Here is a 16149-nt window from a genome sequence, read left to right on the forward strand (position 1 = left end):
AAGATTCTCGCTCTCCCTCTGCCCCTGCCCCCTCCCTCTCTGGGGGGCGGGAAGAGAAGGAAAACAAAAGCATTAAGTTTGCAAGGTACAGAATAGGATCCACTGAATCACGCAAAGAGCTGAGGCCCGCTCCCTCAATCCCCTAGAGCCACCAAAGGTCTGAGAGGTCTGAAGAGTTGTCCCCAGCTGCCCAGTGTGCTCGGAGGGCCCTCAGCACCTCACATCAGGCCAGCCAGTGCTGTGCCTCCTCCGCTTCCAGCTCTTCTCCCTTCTGTACGCGCTGCCTCTCTGGCCTCATAGCCCAGCAAACTCAAGAGCTGTAGCACCCGGGCTCAGACAGGATTAATTTGGCCGGTGCTGAGGGCTGTGCCCAAGCTTCTTGGGCGTTGGCACTAGGGTTTGGGACTACAGCCTTCCGTTTTAACTATTTATAGTATTTCAGAACTCACTAAACAGAACACGCAGCAGATACAACGAGGCTTAAGCACTGCAGCTAAGACCGCCTTGACCGATGGCACCCGCTCACGGCCCATCGGCTAGAGACACGGCAGGCCCCTCGTGAGTTGCGCAGAGCTGGAGGCTCCCCAGGGGCTCTGGGTGGGTGGGGACAACCCCTGGAGCAGTGACCAGTGACTGCTGGGTAGAGGAAAGCTGGCGCACAGCCAGCCGGCCAAGAGGGGTGACCCCTCTTGCTTTATGGCCCCAGTGCCCAAGCCAAGACACCTCTTGCCTTCTTTCCACTGCTGCCTCCGAGGGTGCCTCACAGTCACTGCAGGCTGTCCAGGACTCCTCAAGGTCCACGTGAGTGTGAGGAGCACCAGAGGGGATCACGCTGCCCAGTCTGGCTCTGGGCGTGTCCATGCTGTCGGCCCACTTCCCAGGTTGAGCGGGTGCTAACTAGACACAGGTGGGGGTCTGGGCGGACTCAGGGGAGGGGGGCTTGAAAGGCAGGCCTGACAGCTGAAGGGGGAGACTGAGTGAGGCACAGGACCTCATGGCAACCAGGGTGTCTGTCTCTGGATCTCTCTGCTAGGTCCTCTCGGGCCTAGAGGTCATTAATCTAGCACACTCATTCTTATGTGGGAAGATGAAGCCTCGGGAAGGTTAAGTGATTTTTTTATCAAGGTCACAGATTCAGTAAATAGAGGAGCCAGGACTTACACATGGGATTTTTTATTACAAGTACAGTGTTTTGTTCTACTATACTATGTCATCACAATGAACGGATCCATTCTAAGCATTCGACGAGTGTTTAAAGGGCTACTGGAAAAGGTATTTTCAGTTTAGGTGCCCAAGAGATCAAGGAATGTCAGGTCAGAGTTCCCTGGATGACCTGGGAATTTTACAATCCCCTGGCTTCACAGAATTCAAGGGTCAGACTCAGCACCTGATGAGACGTTCAGTGGGGGAGCCCCACACATCTATGATCTTCATTTAGCCAGAGATCCACAGCCATTCCCTTCTTTTCTGCCTGGGGGAGTGGGAAACTCCTGGTATTAGCCTGACTGGGGGATGGAGAAAAGGGGGCAAGGATAAGGCCACAGCTGTCTGGTTTGATGCAGACATTGACCTTTCTCATTTCTTGGCATTGTTATGACCCTTATGAAAGAATCTGGAAGCTTAAGTCAAAAGCATGGGAGGACTGGGTCAAACAAAGAAAAAAAAAAGCATTAAATATTCAGAGGTATGGGGGAAGGTGCACACTGGTTTAGGAAGAAGAGTGCAATGCAAGCTGAATGTTTCTGGAGTGTTTACTGTAGGTGAAGACTGTCTAGAGTCCTGTGTTGTCTAATATGGTAGTCACTAGTCACGTGTGGCTATTAAAATTAAAATGTTATTAAAGATTCTGTGCCTCAGTTGCACTAACCACATTTCAAGGGCTCAATATCCGTATGTGGCTAGTGGTTACCATACTGAACAATGGGGATAAAGAATATTTCCATCACTGCAGAAAGTCTGACTGGACAGTGCAGGTAGACTGGATGTCCTCTCGCATTTCTTACTGGCCATAATGAGCTGTTTCTTAGCCCCTTTGGGAAAGAGTTGAACTTGGGGACGCTAGTCCAGCAAACTTGCTAAACTTAGGAACTCAAAGAAGCTTAGAGCAACCTGGAGCATGAATGCCCCAGTGTACTAGACTCTAACCCCTCTCCCCTCAGTGCCTTGTCTGCTCGTTCACAGCCATTCTGACCTTTGCATATTTTATTTCATTTCTATTTTATGCTGTTTTAATTGATGTTTAATATAGATTTACTCTGCGTGGTGTTCCAAGCCCCTCACTAGGGGGCCGCTCACAGGCAGAAGCACAATTAATAGCAATCCCCAGAAAATTACGCCCTGTATCGAAGTTGTCATTGTACCATATAAATGCTTATTATTACTATTGAATTCTCCAGCCCTGACACCTCCCTGTGTTTACTAGGTAGCAGATAAACCTCTGTGTTTGTGCCTTCCCTACTCTACCACACCATCAGGACTAAATATAGCCCTTGTGTGTATGTTTAGCTCCATTTAGCTGTGCTTTGGAAAAGGGGGGAAAAATCAGAGTTAATAAAATTAAACTGCCGGAAAATGTGATCTGTTCCTCCCCAACCTGACAAGCCCTTGAAAGACACACAGACATCACTGCTAATGAGATGGGTAACCAGCCTCAGCTATAAGGTGGGGGCAAGGCCCAGAGCCTGCTAACACAGAATGGTTTTTGGATCTGCCTCCTCTGAGAGAATAGAGGGAGCAGGCCCAAGAGTGCAGCACGCTGGGGGCAAGGGGTGACACCTTGGGTGTGGCCTGGCAGAAAGTGACCAGAAAAGTGCCTGAGCTGGAGTCCTACCCAAGGAGCCAGAGGGCAATACATTTCACTCCTGCCCTGCAACTCTCTCAGTTTGGTGGTGGTGGTGGTGAGAGATAAATAAAAAAGCAAACAGTGCAAGCCTCCCCACGACCCCAAAAGGAAAAACAAAGCCCCTTAATTTAAAATGGTTTAGTACCCCTTGGTTTCTTTTGGGCATTTTTGAAGCTTAGCTTTTGGCATGGATAGATAACAGCTTTTCTATGATCACTAATCAGGAAAAGCAAATGGAAAATTCCAGGCTTGTGAGACACCTGTACTCCTCCCTCTCTGGCATGCCTTCTCATCCTGTGTGCATTCTCTCTGCACCCCTGTCTAGTTAAGAGTCTTCTTTATGGAATGCTGAGGCTCCAGATGACTTCCTCCTCTGACTTAGCCTCATGTCCTTTTCTCACTAAAAGAATGCAATTTAGAGAATGCACATGTTCACATCTTCTGTCCACCTCTTCCACGTACACCCCACTCCCTTTTCTGTGCCACTGGCATTCTTCCACTATTATCTGCACTGCCAGGGCATGTGAACAGGTGGCTGTCTGGCAAGCAGGTGAGGGAGCAGGTCAGATCAATACAACGGGAATGTGGACAAGTTAGCTCTCTCGTGCATGGCTATATGAATGTGTCCATGGATTAACTTCCTCATGCCTCGGTTTCTCAAATACTGTGAACTGCTTTGATTAGACTGTATCAGCTCTGAGTCCCGACAGCTCTCAAATGCTCTCATTCAGTATTCTGAAGGCTGTAGACTCAAGTCCTTGGAAACTGAATGGGTCATTTTATTTCTATTTATAATCCATTTTTAATTTTTGCACTCAGTGCTCTATGGAGAAATGTAGATTCTAAATTCTTCTATCCAACAAAGGAGAAGCTCTATTTTAGGCTGTTTGACAGGCAAATATTTCTAACTACATTGAGTTTCCCGTATTATATTTGCTTTGCTTTCTTCCGTCTTTGCCTACAAAAGTAGTTTCTGAAAAGCCATACATGCTTTCTGTGCTGAGGCATAGCAGGAATGAGGCTGCCTTGGCTGAAGGAAGAAGATGGAGCTGATCTCGGGCCCCAGAGGGGCAGGACTGCTTGCCATCTGCTGCACTAGTTGCCTCATCTCCAAATCAGGCCTGGTTTGTAGTTTGCTGCAAATATTAGGAGCTGAGCCACTAGCACTTCCCACCCATGGCAAACCTTGAACCCTTTACACTCAGGCTGCTAGGACAACCCGAAAGCAGGGGGCCACTTTCCATCTTAGGAGAAAAACATGTGCATTATATGGAAACAGATTTTTCTTCTCCCTTCCTCTCCTTACTCTCAGCCATTTTGAATGCTTTAGATGGAAAGGGAGGAAGGCCTGTCCAACCAAGCTGAGGAAGGTGATGGAATTGTCAGAGACTTCCCCTGCCCCATCGACACAGGCCAGAATGGTTTATTAATGATCCATGGGAAAAGAACAATCGTCCTGCTGTCAGTTTCACATGTAATTAAGCAGCTTCACAGAGAGCTGGCTGCCTTCTCCAGGTCTGGCATCTGCAGACTGCAGAGCTACCTGACACAGTGACACCGGGTTTCTAGTGAAATCTTCCTACTGGGAAAGGGGTGTCCAAAATAGTGACCTAAACCCACTGGACACTCAGGAAACATGAGTATGATGGCAGTGCTCTTCTGGAAGTCTGGCTGTGTGTACTTGGGCTGACACAAAAGACTGTAAGCTCCCTGACGGCAACACTGCAGTCCCGCTGGTCACCATTCTCTGCCCACTCAGGTAAGTAGCTCCCTCTGCTGGGTAGAGGTCATGGCACAGGGTAAGCTTCTGGGTGGCCCCCCAAGTACTTTCCCCTAAGCCAACACTCTTCCCACAGGAGTTTCTGGGAATTGGTTCACGCTGTGCAAGGCAGCAGACTCCACCTCCCTCTGGCCCTCTGCAGCGCTGAACAAAGGACTTTGCTGGGTGTGGTGGGCAACAGTTGCTTCTGTGTCTATATGTGTTAGAGAACCAACAGAATTCAAACTACAGTACATCAAGAGAAAAGCAGCGAAGTTAACCACGTTTTGCCTTTGTAGTCAGTGAGAACTTCCTTTTTAAGAGCCCTGGGATTCAAAGACCCCTGGGATTCAAAGACCCCTGGTCATCGCACCAGGTGAGTGAAGCAGTAAGTACTTGGCATTCGAGATGTGGTTTTAAAAGTGAGCTCTTCAGTGCATGGCGCCGGAAATGTCCTGGGCTGTGAGTGTTCCCGTCACCCTCCCCAACGGAGAATCAGAGGGTATTTCATGAGGGGCAGCAGAACAACACAGACACACACATCCTTCCTGTACTTGTTTCTGGAGTTGAGAAAGCAGTGGATAGAAGTGGTCTCCATTCTCCACCCCCTGGTAGCTACAGACCCCTCCTAAGCACCCTTCCTTCACCGTCTGACTCAAGCTTGACCCTAGGCACCCCACATTCCTCCAGGGTGAGCCCAAGTGACTACCTGACGTCTCAGAGGGAATGACAAAAGTCTGCGTGGGCCGCAAAACCAGAGCTGGTTCACAGGTGCCACAGACTTTCCAGTCCCCACACGCAGTTTACATTCTGTGGGATCACAAAGGAAGGCTGTGCCCTTTGGGACAACGGGAGAGGAAGTGCTGGGTGAGGCGGCGATGTCGCTCACTGACGCCACGCAGCCTCCTCCTGGGAGTACCGCCCGTGTGGTGAACCCCTCAGATAAAGCCGCGGAGTTGGACAACAGGCTCCACAGTCATTTCCTTGCTCATTACCTGCAGTCGCCTTCCTCACTCAGCGCTGATTATAGGAGCCAAACCCAGAGGTTCTCTCATTCCTATTAATGCGGTCTAGACACAGGCATAATCTCTGCTGCAGCTCAGCCATGAGCAGGCAGGGAGAGGTCACTGGTGGCCTGGTAGGAGATGGATAGCTCATGATGAATGAGTTGGTACTGCTTGCCATTTTTACTTGCCATCACTTTAATCAATAAGGAAAAGGTGAATTGCTATTGATCTCTTCAACCCCTCTCGACGATACTGTACAAATTACAGAAACACAAGGCGGAGGGTGAAAGCATCAGAGAGGAAGGACAGATGAAAGAAGTCGGGGCAGGGTGAGAACGCGGCATCTTCCCAGGGCTGGTCTCTGCGTCGCTGGGTGTCAGGCACGCTTGGGTGCACGTGTGAATGTGTCAGGGAGAGCCCTTCCTCATGCCCAGAAGAGCTGGCCGTGGAGAGTTGTCTCAGGGCCTCCCTCTGCACTTCATAGGCTTGCCAGGCATCAGGGCGTGGGAAACCATATGGCTCCCCTTGATGCCAGGCTGGAAGTCTGTATGCTGAGAGGTGCTATGGGTCCCAAGGCCTCATGAATTCTTAAAGGTGTCATACTTGAGTGGTGTCTAGCTGGGCTATCTCAACAACTCATATAATCCTGGAGGGGAAAACAAGAATCAAAAGCTTCCAGGGCAAACTCCAGCTTTGCCACACTGATCCCGAGCCTTGGGTCAACAGCCCAAAAAAGCGAGACAGAAAGCTAATAACGTAGAACTGTCTTGTAACATACTTGATAAAGATATAACTTGGTATGTCTTGTAACATACTTGATAAAGATCATGGCTCCTGGGGCTCAAGCCTATTCTCTAAAACACCCTGGGCTGAGAGACACATCATAAAGATCAGAGGTCGAGGGTGGGGTCAAAATGTGAGAGGTCTGATCTGAATCCTGGGACAATGATCGCTCACAGACAGGCAAGATGACACATCTCGGGGTTTAGGATCACAGGTCCATCCCCTATCTCATCAACCAGGTCTAATTATTCAGATGTAGGTGAGAAGGTAAAAAACAAAGCAACCACAGGTCCCTGTCCGGGTCACACAGCGACCTCAGCCTGTGTGTGGTTATTTGCCTTCTACGTGAGTGGGAAGAACTAGGGCTCCTCAGCGCCATGCCTGAATCGTCGCCTTTTAGCTCTCTCCAGGCAGAACACGGCCAAGTGCTCCCATTTTGCAGATGGTGAAACCAAGCAGACAGTCACATATCCAATATGAAAGAGAACCCAACCTTTAAAACCCAAGTGTGAAAAGGGCAAGAGCCCTTCAGGATGCTCTTGGCACTTTTGCTTAAATGATTCTCCAGAGACAATGACTCAGGGTGTAATTGTGTAATTCCTAAATCAGTGACAACACAGTTCACCAGTCCCCCCACCTTCCTCCCACAGATACCTGAAGGGCCAAAATGTAGAGCAAAATGAAATGCAAGTTACAAAGCTGCTGATGTGGTTAGAGTGGAAGTGCTGACATTAGAAGGAGGAAGTGGTTAAGTGCACCCTGGGTGTTTGGAAATGGCCACGTCTGCAGCCCTGTAAGCTGATGAAGGATGAGCTCTGGCTGTCTCTGCTGGGCAGACAGAGAGATTGGCCCTACACTCAGGAGGTGGGAGCATGGCTATGAGAGGGCACGAAGATAAGAAACACTATTTAGCAAACACCAGTACCCTCCTACAAGGAATCTTCCAATTCCGAAAGTGACCCTATTCTAAAATTACCACGTGGCAAGTGGCCAGGCCAAAAATCCATATCCAATCAGTGGTAATGGACTATTTGTTGCATTTCCTCATATAGGGTTGCAGCACTGCTATAAAAATCTTGGGTCAGTAGTTTTAGATTTATTTAACCGGAGAGGTACCAGCATCCTCGCACTGCCAGCACTGGAAAAACCGGGGAAAAGAAGCAGCTTATGCAGGCTGCTGGTAGTGGTAGAGGGACCTGTTGGGTTTTACTTGCATAATCTTCCCCTTCTAGCTGTACATTCAATGCCAAGACCTTCTTCTGGTACCATTAGATAGGATTCCGCTGTATCGAGAGAAGGCAAAGGGAGAAAAGGGAGGCATTATGCTAACCTGGAAGGAAAAATGGCACAGTGAAGCTGTTTTCAATTCAACTTTTTATTCCTGGCTCAGTAGATGGCTTTTGTTCTTGCTGCAGTGACTGTCCCAAAGGATTCGTCTTGGGTCCTTTTCTTGTCCCTTTCAATCCTGATTAACACCTAGATCCTTCTTTAGAGCTTGTGCCTGGTACTCCACTATGCTCCAACCCTCCCAATTAATACATATCAGAGACACACCTATGGTGATCTTAGACTGTGTGGCCATGGTAAGGTGGTATGGGGACAAAAAAGAACAAATGCTATTCCATCAGAGGATAAGGAAGCCCAGGCCAGCTAGGATCCTGTATCCCTCATTTTCAAGTCACAGTGACACCAGGAAATGAGCAAGGTCAGAAGTCCCGTGTAAATGGAAAGAAAGCAGAGAGAGCCCTGAGTGTTGGCAGATCGTCCTGTGAATACTCGTATGGCAGTTCAACCGCGTGGCAAAGATACTCAGGCCATTATTTCTCAGATGTCTATGAGGCATCTGTAGACTACGGGCATTGGAGATGGCTGGCCTCATCTGTCCATAGTCAAGTCTAGAAGAGGCTCTGTGCACGGGTTAGGACTCTGGCATCACCTCCAGACCTTTACTTTTCCACTGAATGTGACACTGCCTAAAAAGAAGAGATTCTAACATTGAAGGACCATGTGGAAGCAGAGGCAAAACAGACCCTGTTTCTTTAGCCTTTCTTCAGAGAAAAATGACTGGCTAACCCTTGATGGTACTTAGACAGTCTTTTGAGAACTCAGAAGTCTAAGTGCCAAATCCACTCAACGGGCAGTAGCTCCTAGGAGCCCTGTTTGGAGAAGATTCTGAGCCCTAAGCCAAAGCAATGCTGTGTGACTGGAAAGGTCTGCCATAGGCACTAGATTGGGGAGCGGGGTAGGGAGCAAGCGCCCTTGCCATCACTGGCCTAAATAGACAGGACTGGCGTGTGACGAGCACTGGTGAGGACTAACCATTGTTCTTTGTTGATTCTAATATGAATGCTGATCCCAACACACATGCCCATGACTAGCCTGCCTCCCTACTCTGGGTATCATGGTTTGTCCACACTGAAGCTCTAGATTTTAGCTCAACTCTGAGAGAATTTTCATTCATAATAAAAATAATGACACGAGCTGTTTGCCAAGTGTTTACTACTTACCAGGGCACCAGTCCTGGGAATTTTACCTAGTTACACGATCTCCACACCAACCCTAGAGAGAAGGTGCCTTTGCTGTGGGCGAGGGAGTAAGGTTAGCAGCACCGCTGTACTGTGCAACCTTCGGAGCACCATTCTACTGAATTCTATTATGTACTGAGACTGCTTGGGATTTAGAGAAACTAAGGATCATGTCCAAGGTCATTTAGTAAAGGGTGAAGCTGGAACAAGAACGCAGGTCTGACTCTGCACACATTACTGACAGTTTTAAGTGACCAGGAGGTGGGAAAATGTTCCTAAACGTTCTGGACATGGGTCTGAGGATGAACTTACCCTTCCTGAATAAGTGACACGTGTTGTTCAGACCAGGTTAGAGTATCTGCTGTTAATTCTCAAGCCTGATCATAATCTTATTTCATGCACCACAGCATTTCATAACAGACCACTGGTCACTTTCATTTCCAAAATCCATTTAAGTTCAGCTGACCAGAAACTGTCACAGGTGGAGTGGCAAGTGGGAAGTTCATCAATAAAGCCAGATTTGGAACACAGAGGATCTTGTCTAGTCCTTGGCAACAGACACAAGGAGTGGGCATGCTCATGGCAAGAAGAGGGCGGGGTTACAGCTGGCTCATCCACTAGAACAGTCACTACTGTGTCCTTGGAGAAGTCACATGTGAAACACCAGAATGTTCGTATTACCTGAAGAGCAAATGAAATGTACAGTCTGCTTACTCGTTGCTGGCAGTTCTGGCAGCCCTGCTACTGTATATTAAGGGCTGTGTTCTAAAAAGATATCAGTTGAATTATGTAATTTCAAGGAGAAGACATTAACACTCAGGCACCAGGTGTGTCTGGGAATGGTTAGGACAAACTAAAAAGGGAGCTATGATGCCTGAAGAACCCCAAACATGCCAGCATGAAAGCTCATGCTCAAATCTACATGGTGTGCTGGCCAGGGTGCTGGGGTCCTGTGTGAAGCTCTCCTGGAAACAAGAGAATGGGGCAAGTCTGCATGAGGTCATCTTAAGTGTGGAAAGTAAGTATGATTTGCCAGTAAGAAGATATGAAATAAAGAACTATTTTCCAAGTTAGGCTACCAGAAGGAAATGGACAGACTTCACAAATAAGGGATTTTGTCTAAAAAAAATCTGGAGCTGCTTTTCTATTATATTATTATATTAAGGATATTAGCTCCCTTTTTTCTTTTTTCCTTTTTCTTTCTTAAAGAGAACGCTTACCAAAGCGCAAGAAGCAGTGAATATTCAGGATGACTGAAGAGGTAAGACAAACCAGGAATTATTGTTAGGGGCATCTGATTCAACAAAAAAATTAAAATAAATGGCACCCAGCTCTCCTAGCACAATCCCTACCTATGAGGAGTCCAGAACTCTCCTACCTCCTGACAGAATTTTTCCATTCGTTCTGGGTCACAGGCTCTACATAGCTATACAGAAGGTAGACCAGGATGTGCCTGGCAATAGCCGTTGTCCACAGGGATGGCTCATAAAGAAACTGATGTCAGATAGGCAGATAATACTGAATACCATAGGTGGCAGGAGTTCTGCTCAGCAAAGCTCTGTTTGAAGGCTCTTCATGACCTTGTGTTCGTAATGATAATCTTGTGGTGAACCAATACGTGTAGTCTCCAATGGCAATCAGTGCCCAGTTTACTCATTTCCAGGCTTTTTTTTTTTTTTAAGAATTTATTTATATGTCAGAGAGAGAGAGAGTGTGTGCATGAGCACAAGCGGGGGGAGTGGCAGGCAGAGGGAGAAGCAGGCTCCCCGCTGAACAAGTCCCGACATGGGACTCGATCCCAGAGTCCTGGGATCATGACCTGGGCTGAAGACAGATGCTTAACCGACTGAGCTTCCCAGGTGTCCCTCCAGGCTTCAATGTAGATGAGGTTTAAATCAAGTACCGTGGACCAATCTAGCAGAAAGACACAAGAGGAAGTCATGCTTGAGCCTTCTGCATCTTTACTCTCCGACTGATGTGGGTCAGAAGTAAAGGTGGAGAGGAAAAATCAGCCCAGGGCCCACCTCGGCACTGCAAAGGAACCTGCTTATGGAGGAAACATCTGTCAGGTCTAAGGGCTATACTTCCTGTTCCCTTTTTCCTAGTAGGAACAAAGTGAACTGGCAGAGGAAACGTCAGAGTCTCTTAAGGAAGAGTTTACAGTAGTAAGGACCAATTCCTCAGGGAAAGGAAGAATCCCTCTGACGAAAAGGATTTCTTCCTTGAGTCAGTTATGTCCTTGAGACCTTCCCTACATGTCCCCAAGGAGGCCAAATCTCTTGTGGCCCTAAACCTTGTTCTGTATTGTTCTGTCCCCAGTCCCAACAGCCAGGCTGGGATGTGAACACGAGTCTCGGGAGGGCAGTGAGGCCTATCAAACTTTACCAATCAGCCTGTATGACATAATTACAGGTAATAGGATCTTGGCCAAGCCAATGAAAAATTAGTCCCTGCAGCTATTTCAGAAGAATGGATGCAATTCTATGCTTGACTGGCTATGAAAGTTCCAAGCAGAAGAATAGGGAAACAGACGACAGCCGAGCTGAGCCAGCAGCTTTGCAGAGAGGAATCCCACTGGAGCCAGCACGCCGTTGGCACCCATCAGCACATGCTGCTGAGCTAGCCTGGGGAAGGCTACTGGTGACCGGCAGCCCGGGAGTGTAAAAGCTGAGAGGGGAGATCCAAGCAGCCCGGGGATGGGAAAAACAGGGCGACATGACAGTACCCTCCGTTCTTCACTTTTACCTCACCTCCTCTCATCGGGATGCCATTTTCACTTAGGGGCTGGAATGGGAATTGAGGGCCTTCCTTCCAGCTTTTAGAGATACCTGGCAAGGGCCAAGAACCCAGAAATGAAGGGGCTTTAAGTAGGGAGGTAACAGCCTAGTATTCACAGGGGGCTTACAGCCTATCACTGAACAAGAACTGGTTGACTTGAACTTCAAAATAAACCCTTCGCCTCACTTAATAGTTTGACCCACAAAAGCAAAGGGTGGGAAATATACCAGGGAGGAAAAGAGATGAGTAGCCTACTGGGAATATGATGAAGGGACATTAATGATTTCTATCTGAACACTGCAAGTTTTTCAAAACACTCACACATCATGATCTCATTACCTTTAAGAATCTTGGCTAGAAAGCTCGAGAGACCCAGGGTCCCAAAGTAAGAGTAGAGTCAGGTTTTGGTAATGTACTTTTTCACTGAGAAGCTCCTGAGTTAGTGGCTGTGTGTCTGGCCTCAACACTCCAGTCTTCTTCCCCGCCCACAAATGCTGAGCTTAAAGACTTTCCCAAAGAACTACAAAGGACAACACAAGAGCAGTCCTTTTCCCCCATCTCTAGAGTTTGGTCACAGGGAACCAAGCAGTAGATTTAATGAATGTCCATCTACTAAGTATCTCCTATAGACTAGGCAAAGTCAAGAACACAAGGACAAAAGCATGGATCCTGTCCTTGAGAAGCTTACAGTCTGGACACATAGATCCCTATAAAATCACTGGTCAGTACATGACAGATGTGTGCATAGGAGGCTAAGGGGACAAAAGGAAGGGCATCTCAACCAGTCTGGGAGATCAAGGAAAACCTTTCTTGAAAAAAGGTGTATCCTGAAAGGATAGGTAGGAATAAGAAAGCAAAAAAGGGGGATGGTAGGTTTACTGGGCGGAAGCGTGGGTTGACCTAAAGAGTGGGAGAGAAGAAATGGAATGGTAAATATGGGGAACTGTGAGAATAAGGTCAGTGAAATGAGCAGTGGTAAGACACGAAGTTGGAGAGGTAATCAAGGATATATGTAAACTAAGGAGATCAGACTTTATCCTAGAGGCAATGGGGAGTTATATATTTCCAAATGGATGCACTTACTAGGTATGTCTTTTAAGAAAGATTAGAAATAGGAATATGGATATATGTGATCAACCTGAAATGGAGCAAGAGAGGTCAGAGAGGAATCATTATTTAAAAAAAAAAAAAAAGAGGGCACCTGGGTGGCTCAGTTGGTTAAGCAACTGCCTTCAGCTCAGGTCATGATCCCGGAGTTCCGGGATCGAGTCCCGCATTGGGCTCCCAGCTCCGTGGGGAGTCTGCTTCTCCCTCTGACCGTCTCCCTTCTCACGCTCTCTCTCACTCAAATAAATTAATTTAAAAAATCTTAAAAAAAAAAAAAAAGAAAAAAGAAAGCCCACAAAAGTCAAACCAACAGATGAAGCCGGAATCAGGCAACTGAAAAATGTAAAAACTGTGACAAGAGTATATGTATTTTGGGAAGGTGTGGCCACAGCAAATCTCTCGGATCCCTCTGGAGTCTTGTGAGCTTCCAGAATCAGACTCAGTGGTTCTGTACTGGAGAGGAACTCTCAGTTTAATTGCTGGACCTTTAGGGGTGTTCTTTTCAAATTAATTAGGTCCAGATATTTGAGGGTTGAGAAAGGACACAACACTGCTAAAAGAACGACCACATTCTAATAGAAAAATTGGCAAAATCTGGGGAAGAAAAAGCACCTGATTTGGAGTGTAGATGTTTGGGTTTTGGTGTTTGCTCTACAACAAACTCTGTGAATAGAGGCAGGTCACTGTCCATCTCAGCATCCTGAACTGTGACACTGGGATAATACTTCTCGTGTAGTTTTGCTTTGAGATTAAAATGAAAGATTGTATATGAAGACACTTTTACCCTAGAAAATACTATATAAACAGAAAGCCTTATCACTATTAAGTCAGGAGGTCCTGACCTGAGCCCCCTTCAAAGTAAATAGCCTTTAAGGAAAACAAACTGAAAGACCACTAGTGGAGGATGAACCATCAAGAGTGTGGGGGGCGCTAAGAGGAAAGCCTTAGCCTCCAATAGCCCTTAACACCTCCCAGAGTAAGAGGGTGGCTTAGAAAGGTGACCTTGCTGCATTCCCTTTCCCCTGGGCAGTGGCAGAGATAATCTAGAATAGGCTGTTCTTTGCAAATGAGTGCAACGTTGGTAGACAGCTGGCTTGCCTTCCCAGCAGGTCATTATTAGTGGCTCAGCGAGGGTTACGGAACACGGGGACAGTCTGAGAGCAGGGTCTTGCCGGTCTTATGGACACCGGGTTGCCCTCACTCTTCTGGGTTTTCCCTGTGGCTTGAACTATCCTTATTACTTTCATCCAGGAATCTAACTCTGCTAGTGTTTCTCCTCCCACGTGTCTCCTGGACAGGGAAGGGACCTGCATGGGCAGTTGGGAACAGGAAGGGTGAGAGCATATACCACAGCACTATGGGGAAATGTGGAGAAACAGTTTCAATGGTAAACTGCTTGGACCGTTTATTATCTTTCTCAGACAAGATGCGGCACACTTGGTGGTAAAAACAAAAACCAAGAAACCATTTTTCTTTTATTCTAAGGTTTCTTTCCCAAACATCTCTCCATAAATACACACCAGTATTCACTGCCAAGTCCATACTCCTCCGAAACATAAATACACGTTCTTCAGACAGCAATAGTTGCTTGTGATCTTTTGTGCATCTTTGGTTTAAAAACAAAAAAACGGGGTTGTGGGAGCGAGGGGATCCAGGACTTTTGCCCTGCCTGCTGTGACCTGCAGCGGGGGCTCCCCAGGGAGGCATCCCCCCTTTCGATGCCAGCAGGAGGAAGGGAAATAGGTCAGGGCAGCAGCCAGAGTTTTCAGCTTAGGCTGTCCAGCACAAGGACATTTTCCAGGCAGCAGCAAAAGGTAATTTCTGAGATCTCAAGAGGACAAAGGGGTCACTGAAAAAGGTCTTTGAAATGGATCACTAAACCTCCAACATCCTACCTCCTGCCCCGGGGAAATGTATCTCTTATATCTTCGAACTGTGAAGAGGGTTAAACTGTGGCACTGATCTCTTTTCATGCCTTAGAGCCCCCTCTCTAGGAGTTCATGGTTTGCTGACGGCGACCACAGCGCCATGCAGGCAGCAGTGGGTCAGTGAGCGAGTGCTGGCGAGCTGGCCTTCTGGCAAGGTGTGAAGAGATCCCACGTGGACGGCTTTATTCACAGGAAGGGCCTCAAAAGGAAGACGATGGCTTTGGATTGCCAGATCAATGTTTTAGACAGGAATACCGAGGCAGGAAAGAGTCACCCAGAACCACGTGATAACTGGAGCTCGAAAACTGGGAGTTTTCACATTTAAGCCAGTTATCTACCCATTAGCTAACACTCACCACTACTTCTGGGAAGATGCTAGCGATGGGCACAGTTCCCCATCTGGGAAGCTACACCAGATCTTCCTGTCCTTGGCAGTGTGGCACAGAACTGCCTGAAAGAGGCAGCTGTGTTGCGGGAGGGGGGCCCACAGCTCATGCCATCCAGTGGGACACAGCGCTCATATAGCTCACAATCCCAGCTACAGCAACGGACACAATGATCTCACTCTGCGTGGTCCAGAAGGAGCCCAGCCTCAGAGGCAGAGGACATGAGAGCAAACTGTCACTTTCAGGGCTGCAAGATATTTAAACCAACCAACACAGCCTGTTGTACTTACTGTACAAGGGACAGCAAACTTCTTGTGATAAAAAGACAGATAAGTAAGTATTTTAGGTTCTACAAGCCTTATGGCCTTTGTTGTCACTATTCAACTCCACTGTTAAGAGGATGAAAGCCGCAGACTACAGTACATAAAACAATTAGTGTGGCAGTGTTTCACTAAAACTTTATTCACAAACACTGGCAGTGGGCCGACTTGCCCACCCCTGTTACATCCTAACTGAGTCAGCCTGGGAAGAACTGTTGAGCTAACTGGATTTCCTTTGAGTAAAATTAAGTATGAAGTCCTTTCAGAGTTCCTTGGCTGCTTTGGCCTTCAAGGCCACAAAGAGTGAGATAACAGGCTGGCGTCTAAATTGCTCTTTCTCTTGCCCTGGAGCAACAAGGCCAGAACACCCAGACCTCTAACCTCAGTCTTCCCAGCCTCCTAGCTCAGGGAAAGGAACAAAAGACAACTGGAGTGCCTGGGTGGCTTGGTCAGTTAAGCATCCACCTTCGGCTCAGGTCATGATCCCGGGGTCTCGGGATAGAGTCCTGCATAGGGCTCCTTGCTCAGCAGGGAGCCTGCTTCTCCCTCTGCCTCTGTCCTACCCCAACCCCGCCCTGTGCTCATTCTCTCTCTCAAATAGATAAATAAAATCTTAAATAAATAGAATAAATAAATATCTTAAATATTGTAAATAATAAATAAAATCTTAAAATCTTAAATAAAATCTTAAAAAAAAAAAAGATAAAAGACAAC

General features: G+C 47.4%; 1 protein-coding gene across 1 annotated transcript in view; it reads right to left on the reverse strand.

The window, feature by feature from the left end:
• SND1 (staphylococcal nuclease and tudor domain containing 1) overlaps nt 1-16149 on the reverse strand; it is a 411695-nt gene that overhangs the window by 79421 nt on the left and 316125 nt on the right. The window lies entirely within an intron of this gene.

This window comes from Lontra canadensis, unplaced genomic scaffold (assembly GCF_010015895.1).
Source record: "Lontra canadensis isolate GAN:19392208 unplaced genomic scaffold, GSC_riverotter_1.0 scaffold2, whole genome shotgun sequence".
Lineage (NCBI taxonomy): Eukaryota > Metazoa > Chordata > Mammalia > Carnivora > Mustelidae > Lontra > Lontra canadensis.